Below are 9,393 nucleotides of genomic sequence, written 5' to 3' on the forward strand. Positions count from 1 at the left end.
TCTCACATTCCGGTTATGGTGGGTACAAGTGCGGTCACTACACGACGGCAGTCGGGGTCAGTGAGGCATTGTACGCCAAGGCGGTGAGCCCTGATCTGCTGACGGGGAATCGATGGGGACAGTTGATGTGTGTGGGGACGGAGTGCCTCGCCACGTCGTGTGTTTAGGTTTACCTTGCAAGGATAAAAACTTGATTCGAATCGTCTGCTTCTCGTAGCTAATGAGACTGCTTGATCCATTGTACTGCATTGAGTAACTAGTGGAAATATGATGATGTGGCAAAAGATGTTGATTGCTAAATTTGCTTGATACCATGAATGAGTAGATAGTACACATCTAGTCTTAAGAGAGTCACACTAAAACTTGACAAAGCTAAAACTTGATTTATAAACTCAGCTAGTGCTTTTGGCAACCAAACCCCACAACCAAACAGCTGCATGTCTAGAGGTAGAGGAGTAGACTCCTCACACCGGGTAAGTCTAGCTGAGTATTAGTATACTCAGCCTTGCTTGTGGCAAAATGTTACAGGTTCTCTGGAGGACATGGTTGCTAGAGTGACTTGGTCGTCCATCTTGCCACCGGGTTGGATAGTCGAGTGGGATCCTGCCTCGGCTGAGGAGGAGCATGAGGAGTGATGGGATAGGCTTCCCCATCTCTCTGTTTATTTATCGTTAGTTTTATTCTGCTGCACTTCGAACAATGATGACTACTTTTGCTAAAACTCCGATGATGATATAATAAATTTAATACTCCTTAATGTATGGTTTTATGCTTTATTGTATTTGCTCTGTGACTCACCATCGAGTGAGAATGTGGTACTTGATCCTGTTAGTGGCCTAGTTGGACTAGATCCGAGGGATTGACGTGTTATTCCCATTTAAGTGTGGTCTAGCCTCTAAGGCGGGACTTAGGCACTTAAGTTGGAATAATTCGGGTAATTCCGCCACATTGGGTAGGGTGTAAAATTAATAGAAAGAGCACATCGGGGACTTGCCAGTTCTTGGGAAGATCTCTTGTGTCTTGGGCTTCAAAGAAACAAAATTTTGTAGCTCTTTCTACCGCCGAAACTGAGTATATTGCCACATGCCATTGTTGCGCGCAATTGCTTTGGATGAGGCAAACCCTTAGGGACTATGGTTACAAATTGTCGGGGACCATAATTAGGGGTACCCTCAAGACGCCTAATTCTCAGCTGGTAACCCCCATCAGCATAAAGCTGCAAAGGCCTGATGGGTACGATTAAGTCAGGGATCAGTCCACATGAGTGACTCGATCACGCTTCACCCGAGCCTAGCCTCGGCCAAGGGCAGCCGACCTCGAGAGACTTCCGTCTCGCCCGAGGCCCCCCTTTTTACGGCGGACACATCACCGGCTCGCCCGAGGCCTTGGCTTCGCTCAGAAGCAACCCTGACTAAATCGCCACACCGACTGACCGAGTTGCAGGAGCATTTAACGCAAAGGTGGCCTGACACCTTTATCCTGACACGCGCCCCCTCGGCAGAGTCGACGTGACCGCCGTCACTCCACCGCTCCACTGACCAGTCTGACAGAAGGACAGCGCCGCCTGCGCCACTCCGACTGCGGTGCCACTCGACAGAGTGAGTCTGACAGACAGTCAGGCTTTGCCAAAGGCGCCACGGCGAACTCCGCTCCGCCCGACCCCAGGGCTCGGACTCGGGCTAAGACCCGAAAGACGGCGAACTCTGCTCCGCCCGACCCCAGGGCTCGGACTCGGGCTAAGACCCGGAAGACGGCGAACTCCGCTCCGCCCGACCCCAGGGCTCGGACTCGGGCTAAGACCCGGAAGACGACGAAACTCCGCCTCGCCCGACTCCAGGGCTCGGACTCCGCCCTGGCCTCGGTCGAACGACCTCCGCCTCGCCCGACCCCATGGCTCGGACTCGGCCTCGGCAACAGAAGACAGACTCAACCTCGGCTTCGGAGGAGCCCCCACGTCACCCTGCCTAGGGCACAAACCCGCCACGTCAACAAGAAGCGCCATCATCGTCCTACCCCGAATCGACTCGGGTCACGGAGAACAAGACCGGCATCCCATCCGGCCAGCCCCGCCAGGCTGTGACAAGCTCTGTGACAAGCTCTGTCACGGAGAACAAGACAAGCTCTGTGACAACGGCGGCCCCCAGCTCTCTTACGGAAGCAGGGCGACGTCAGCAAGGACTCGACCGCTCCAACAGCTGTCCCTCCGCCAGGCTCCGTCGCACCTCCGACAGCCACGACATCACGCCAGCAAGGTGCCAAGACCTCTCCGGCTGCCACATTGGCATGTACCTAGGGCGCTAGCTCTCTCTCCGCTAGACACGTAGCACTCTGCTACACCCCCATTGTACACCTGGATCCTCTCCTTACGACTATAAAAGGGAGGACCAGGGCCTTCTTAGAGAAGGTTGGCCGCGCGGGACCGAGGACGGGACAGGCGCTCTCTTGGGGCCGCTCGCTTCCCTCACCCGCGTGGACGCTTGTAACCCCCCTACTGCAAGCGCACCCGACCTGGGCGCGGGACGAACACGAAGGCCGCGGGACTTCCACCTCTCTCACGCTCGACTCCGGCCACCTCGCCTCTCCCCCCTTCGCGCTCGCCCACGCGCTCGACCCATCTGGGCTGGGGCACGCAGCACACTCACTCGTCGGCTTTGGGACCCCCCTGTCTCGAAACGCCGATAGTTGGCGCGCCAGGTAGGGGCCTGCTGCGTGCTGACGAACAGCTCCCCGTCAAGCTCCAGATGGGCAGTCTCCAGCAACCTCTCCGGCCCGGGGCGGTGCTTCGTTTCGGGACTCTTGAGTTCATGTCCTTCGACGGCAGCTACGACATGATACTTCTTCCACCGCCGCGCGACAACGACAATGGCGGCCGACAACCCGCCCGCCGGCGGCGGAATCGACGACATCTTCCCCGCGTGGTGGAAGAGCAACATTCGAGCTCGCTCCGTTCTCTCCCCCGCCAACGGAGGAGGAGGCGGGGCCATCAAGGCCAAGTGGGAGGCCGCGCTTCGTTGGTCGTCGAGCGAATCGACGCCCCCGACGCCCCGACGGAAGGCACGCCGGACGTCGACCTCGCGTTCAAGACGAAGGCAAGCGCCGTCCCCCCGCGACACGCTGACCCCGAGCAAGAAGACGACGCCGGCGCGCTCGCGGAAAGCCTGCAGGACGTCGCCCTCGTACCTGAGATGACGGTGCAACCAGTCCCCGATGTGACTACGTCGCTCCTCGTCGACCAAAAGGTACCGACTAACTCCCATCTTACGTCATTTCGACTCGGCCTCAACCCGCCAAACGACCTCGCTTTGGCGGGCGCTCTCATTGAGGCGAGTGCAACCCCACTGGGGTTTCGTATGCGGTCGCCTTGGGACCGGCTGACGGACGTCTCGACCTACGGGCCCTCTGGGTCCGAGGAAGATGACGATCCCAGCGTCTGTTGGGATTTCTCCGGACTTGGCAACCCCAGTGCCATGCGGGACTTCATGACCGCATGTAACTACTGCCTATCCGACTGTTCCGACGGAAGCCGCAGCCTTGGCGACGAGAGTTGCGGCCCAAGCCGCGAATGTTTCCACATCGAGCTAGGGGATCCCTCCAAAGGCAACCATCTCGGCATGCTGGAGGACGGTGATCTTCCTAGGCCGGTGCCTCGCGCCGACATCCCACGGGAGCTAGCTGTGGTCCCCGCTCCGGCGGGGGGTTACGACCCACAACTCGAGCAAGTCCGCGAGGCGCAGGCCGGGCTCAACGAGGGAACAGGAGCGCTTGAGCCGATCCGTCGGGACGTCGGGCAGGTATGGGCGGGCCAACCCCTGCCCGGAGAAATACGTCACCTGCCCCAAGGTCTCCAGCACCGCGTCGCCAACGATGTCAGGGTCAGGCCGCCGCCCGCATCCAGCGGGGTTGGTCAGAACCTGGCAGCCGCAGCGATGCTCCTCCGCGCGATGCCGGAGCCATCAACCACCGAGGGTCGGCGAATCCAGGGAGAGCTCAAGAATCTCCTGGAAGGCGCTGCGGCCCGACGGGCCGAGAGCACTGCCTCCCGAAGGCAAGGATATCCCTCGGAACCTCACGCCGCGACTTCCCGATTCATGCGGGAAGCCTCGGTCTACACCGGGCGCACGCGCGACACCGCGCCTGCGGCCCCGGGCCACCTCGGCAACGAGCACCATCGACGCGACCGTCGGGCCCACCTCAACGAAAGGGTGCGCCGAGGCTACCACCCCAGGCGTGGGGGGCGCTACGACAGCGGGGAGGATCGGAGTCCCTCGCCCGAACCACCCGGTCCGCAGGCCTTCAGTCGGGCCATCCGACGGGCGCCATTCCCGACCCGGTTCCGACCCCCGACTACTATCACAAAGTACTCGGGGGAAACGAGACCGGAACTGTGGCTCGCGGACTACCGCCTTGCCTGCCAACTGGGTGGGACGGACGACGACAACCTCATCATCCGTAACCTCCCCCTGTTCCTCTCCGACACTGCTCGCGCCTGGTTGGAGCACCTGCCTCCGGGGCAGATCTCCATCTGGGACGACTTGGTCCAAGCCTTCGCTGGCAATTTCCAGGGCACATACGTGCGCCCCGGGAATTCCTGGGACCTTCGAAGCAGCCGGCAACAGCCGGGGGAGTCGCTCCGGGACTACATCCGGCGATTCTCGAAGCAGCGCACCGAGCTGCCCAACATCACCGACTCGGATGTCATCGGCGCGTTCCTCGCCGGCACCACTTGCCGCGACCTGGTGAGCAAGCTGGGTCGCAAGACCCCCACCAGGGCGAGCGAGCTGATGGACATCGCCACCAAGTTCGCCTCTGGCCAGGAGGCGGTCGAGGCTATCTTCCGAAAGGACAAGCAGCCCCAGGGCCGCCCATCGGAAGAGGCTCCCGAGGCGTCTGCTCCGCGCGGCGCCAAGAAGAAAGGCAAGAAGAAGTCGCAATCGAAACGCGACGCCGCTGACGCGGACCTTGTCGCCGCTGCCGAGTACAAGAACCCTCGGAAGCCCCCCGGAGGTGCAAACCTCTTCGACAAGATGCTCAAGGAGCCGTGCCCCTACCATCAGGGGCCCGTCAAGCACACCCTCGAGGAGTGCGTTATGCTTCGGCGTCACTTCCACAGGGCCGGGCCACCCGCCGAGGGTGGCAGGGCCCGCGACGACGACAAGAACGAAGATCACCAAGCAGGAGAGTTCCCCGAGGTCCGCGACTGCTTCATGATCTATGGAGGGCATGCGGCGAATGCCTCGGCTCGGCATCGCAAGCAAGAGCGCCAGGAGGTCTGCTCGGGGAAGGTGGCAGCGCCAGTCTACCTAGACTGGTCCGACAAGCCCATCACTTTCGACCAGGCCGACCACCCCGACCATGTGCCGAGCCCGGGGAAATACCCGCTCGTCGTCGACCCCGTTGTCGGCAATGTCAGGCTCACCAAGGTCCTGATGGATGGGGGCAGCTGCCTCAACATCATCTACGCCGAGACCCTCAAGCTCCTGCGCGTCGATCTGTCCTCCGTCCGAGCAGGCGCTGCGCCCTTCCACGGGATCATCCCTGGGAAGCGCGTCCAGCCCCTCGGGCGACTCGACCTCCCCGTCTGCTTCGGGACGCCCTCCAACTTCCGAAGGGAGACCCTGACGTTCGAGGTGGTCGGGTTTCGAGGAACCTACCACGCCGTACTAGGGAGGCCATGCTACGCGAAGTTCATGGCCGTCCCCAACTACACCTACTTGAAGCTCAAGATGTCGGGCCCCAACGGGGTCATCACCATCGGCCCCACGTACAAACACGCGTTCGAATGCGACGTGGAGTGCGTGGAGTACGCCGAGGCCCTCGCCGAGTCCGGGGCCCTCATCGCCGACCTGGAGAACCTCTCCAAGGAGGTGCCAGACGTGAAGCGCCATGCCGGCAACTTCGAGCCAGCAGAGACGGTTAAGGCCGTCCCTCTTGACCCCAGTGGCGACACCACCAAGCAGGTCCGGATCGGTTCCGGGCTCGACCCCAAATAGGAAGCAGTGCTCGTCGACTTTCTCCGCGCAAACGCCAACGTCTTTGTGTGGAGTCCCTCGGACATGCCCGGCATACCGAGGGATGTCGCCGAGCACTCGCTGGATATTCGGGCCGAAGCCCGACCCGTCAGGCAGTCTCTGCGCCGATTCGATGAGGAGAAGCGCAGAGTGATTGGTGAAGAGATCCACAAGCTAATGGCAGCAGGGTTCATCAAAGAGGTATTCCATCCCGAATGGCTTGCCAACCCTGTGCTTGTGAGGAAGAAAGGGGGGAAATGGCGGATGTGTGTAGACTACACTGGTCTCAACAAAGCATGTCCGAAGGTTCCCTACCCTCTGCCTCGCATCGATCAAATCGTGGATTCCACCGCTGGGTGCGAAACCCTGTCCTTCCTTGATGCCTACTCAGGGTATCACCAGATCCGGATGAAAGAGTTCGACCAGCTCGCGACTTCTTTCATCACGCCGTTCGGCATGTACTGCTATGTCACCATGCCGTTCGGTTTGAGGAATGCGGGCGCGACGTACCAGCGGTGCATGAACCATGTGTTCGGCGAACACATCGGTCGCACAGTCGAGGCCTACGTCGATGACATCGTAGTCAAGACAAGGAAGGCTCCCGACCTCCTCTCCGACCTTGAAGTGACATTCCGATGTCTCAAGGCGAAAGGAGTCAAGCTCAATCCTGAGAAGTGTGTCTTCGGGGTGCCCCGAGGCATGCTCCTGGGGTTCATCGTCTCCGAGCGAGGCATTGAAGCCAACCCGGAGAAGATCGCGGCCATCACCAGCATGGGACCCATCAAGGACTTAAAAGGTGTACAGAGGGTCATGGGATGCCTCGCGGCCCTGAGCCGCTTCATCTCACGCCTCGGCGAAAGAGGTCTGCCTCTGTACCGCCTCTTAAGGAAGGCCGAGTGTTTCGCTTGGACCCCTAAGGCCGAGGAAGCCCTCGACAACCTGAAGGCGCTCCTTACGAAGGCGCCTGTCTTGGTGCCCCCGGTGGATGGAGAAGCCCTCTTGGTCTACGTCGCCGCGACCACTCAGGTGGTTAGCGCCGCGATTGTGGTCGAGAGGCAAGAGGAAGGGCATGCATTGCCCGTTCAGAGGCCGGTCTACTTCGTCAGCGAAGTGCTGTCCGAGACCAAGATCCGCTACCCACAAGTTCAAAAGCTGTTGTATGCTGTGATCCTGACAAGGCGGAAGCTGCGACACTACTTCGAGTCTCATCCGGTAACTGTGGTGTCATCCTTCCCCCTGGGGGAGATCATCCAGTGCCGAGAGGCCTCGGGCAGGATCGCAAAGTGGGCGGTGGAAATCATGGGCGAAACGATCTCGTTCGCCCCTCGGAAGGCCATCAAGTCCCAGGTGTTGGCGGACTTCGTGGCCGAATGGGTTGACACCCAGTTGCCGACGGCTCCGATCCAACCGGAGCTCTGGACCATGTTTTCGATGGGTCGCTGATGAAGACAGGAGCCGGCGCGGGCCTGCTCTTCATCTCGCCCCTCGGAAAGCACTTGCGCTACGTGCTGCGCCTCCATTTCCCGGCGTCCAACAATGTGGCCGAGTACGAAGCTCTGGTCAACGGGTTGCGGATCGCCATCGAGCTAGGGGTCAGACGCCTCGACGCCCGCGGTGATTCACAGCTCGTCATCGACCAAGTCATGAAGAACTCCCACTGCCGCGACCCGAAGATGGAGGCCTACTGCGACGAGGTTCGGCGCCTGGAAGACAAGTTCTTCGGGCTCGAGCTCAACCACATCGCTCGGCGCTACAACGAAACCGCAGACGAGCTAGCTAAAATAGCCTCGGGGCGAACGACGGTCCCCCCGGACGTCTTCTCCCGAGATCTGCATCAACCCTCTGTCAAGATCGACGACACGCCCGAGCCCGAGGTACCCTCGGCTCAGCCCGAGGCACCCTCGGCACAGCCCGAGGTACCCTCGGCCCCCGAGGGCGAGGCACTGGACGTCGAGGAAGAGCAGAGCGGGGCCACGCCAGATCGAGATTGGCAGGCCCCGTACCTGCAATATCTCCGTCGAGGAGAGCTACCCCCCGACCAAGTCGAGGCTCGGCGGGTAGCGCGACGCGCCAAGTCGTTCGTCCTGCTGGGCGATGAAGAGGAGCTCTACCATCGCAGCCCCTCGGGCATCCTCCAGCGATGCATCTCCATCGCCGAAGGTCGAGAACTGCTGCAAGAAATACACTCGGGGGCTTGCGGCCATCACGCAGCGCCCCGAGCCCTTGTCGGGAATGCTTTCCGACAAGGCTTCTACTGGCCAACGGCGGTGGCTGACGCCACTAGAATTGTCCGCACCTGCGAAGGGTGCCAATTCTATGCGAAGCAGACCCACCTGCCCGCTCAGGCTCTGCAGACGATACCCATCACCTGGCCCTTCGCTGTATGGGGTCTGGACCTCGTCGGTCCCTTGCAGAAGGCGCCCGGGGGCTACACGCACCTGCTGGTCGCCATCGACAAATTCTCCAAGTGGATCGAGGTCCGACCTCTGAACAGCATCAGGTCCGAGCAGGCGATGGCGTTCTTCACCAACATCATCCATCGCTTTGGGGTCCCGAACTCCATCATCACCGACAACGGCACCCAGTTCACCGGCAAAAATTCTTGGATTTTTGCGAGGATCACCATATCCGGGTGGACTGGGCCGCCGTGGCTCATCCCATGTCGAATGGGCAAGTAGAGCGTGCCAACGGCATGATTCTACAAGGGCTCAAGCCTCGGATCTACAACGACCTCAACAAGTTCGGCAAGCGGTGGATGAAGGAACTCCCCTCGGTGGTCTGGAGCCTAAGGACGACGCTGAGTCGTGCCACGGGTTTCACGCCGTTTTTCCTGGTCTACGGGGCTGAAGCTATCTTGCCCACTGACCTGGAATACGGCTCCCCGAGGACGAGGGCCTACACCGATCAAAGCAACCAAGCTAGCCGAGAAGAATCGCTGGACCAGCTGGAGGAGGCTCGGGACAAGGCCTTACTACACTCGGCGCGGTACCAGCAGTCCCTGCGACGCTACCACGCCCGAGGGGTCCGGTCCAGAGACCTCCAGGTGGGCGATCTGGTGCTTCGGCTGCGGCAAGACGCCCGAGGGAGGCACAAGCTCACGCCCCCCTGGGAAGGGCCATTCGTCATCGCCAAAGTTCTAAAGCCCGGAACATACAAGCTGGCCAACAATCAAGGCGAGATCTACGACAACGCCTGGAACATCAAACAGCTACGTCGCTTCTACCCTTAAGATGTTTCCAAGTAGTTCATATACCTCGCACCTACGCAAAGTTTAGTCGTCAAGGAAGGGTCGGCCTAGCCCCGGCAAAGCCCGACCCTCCCTCGGGGGCTAAAAGGGGAGAGACCCCCTCTGCGTCGAATTTTTCCTCGAAAAAGGATCTCTTTT

Source organism: Zea mays, chromosome 5 (genome assembly GCF_902167145.1).
Source record: "Zea mays cultivar B73 chromosome 5, Zm-B73-REFERENCE-NAM-5.0, whole genome shotgun sequence".
Lineage (NCBI taxonomy): Eukaryota > Viridiplantae > Streptophyta > Magnoliopsida > Poales > Poaceae > Zea > Zea mays.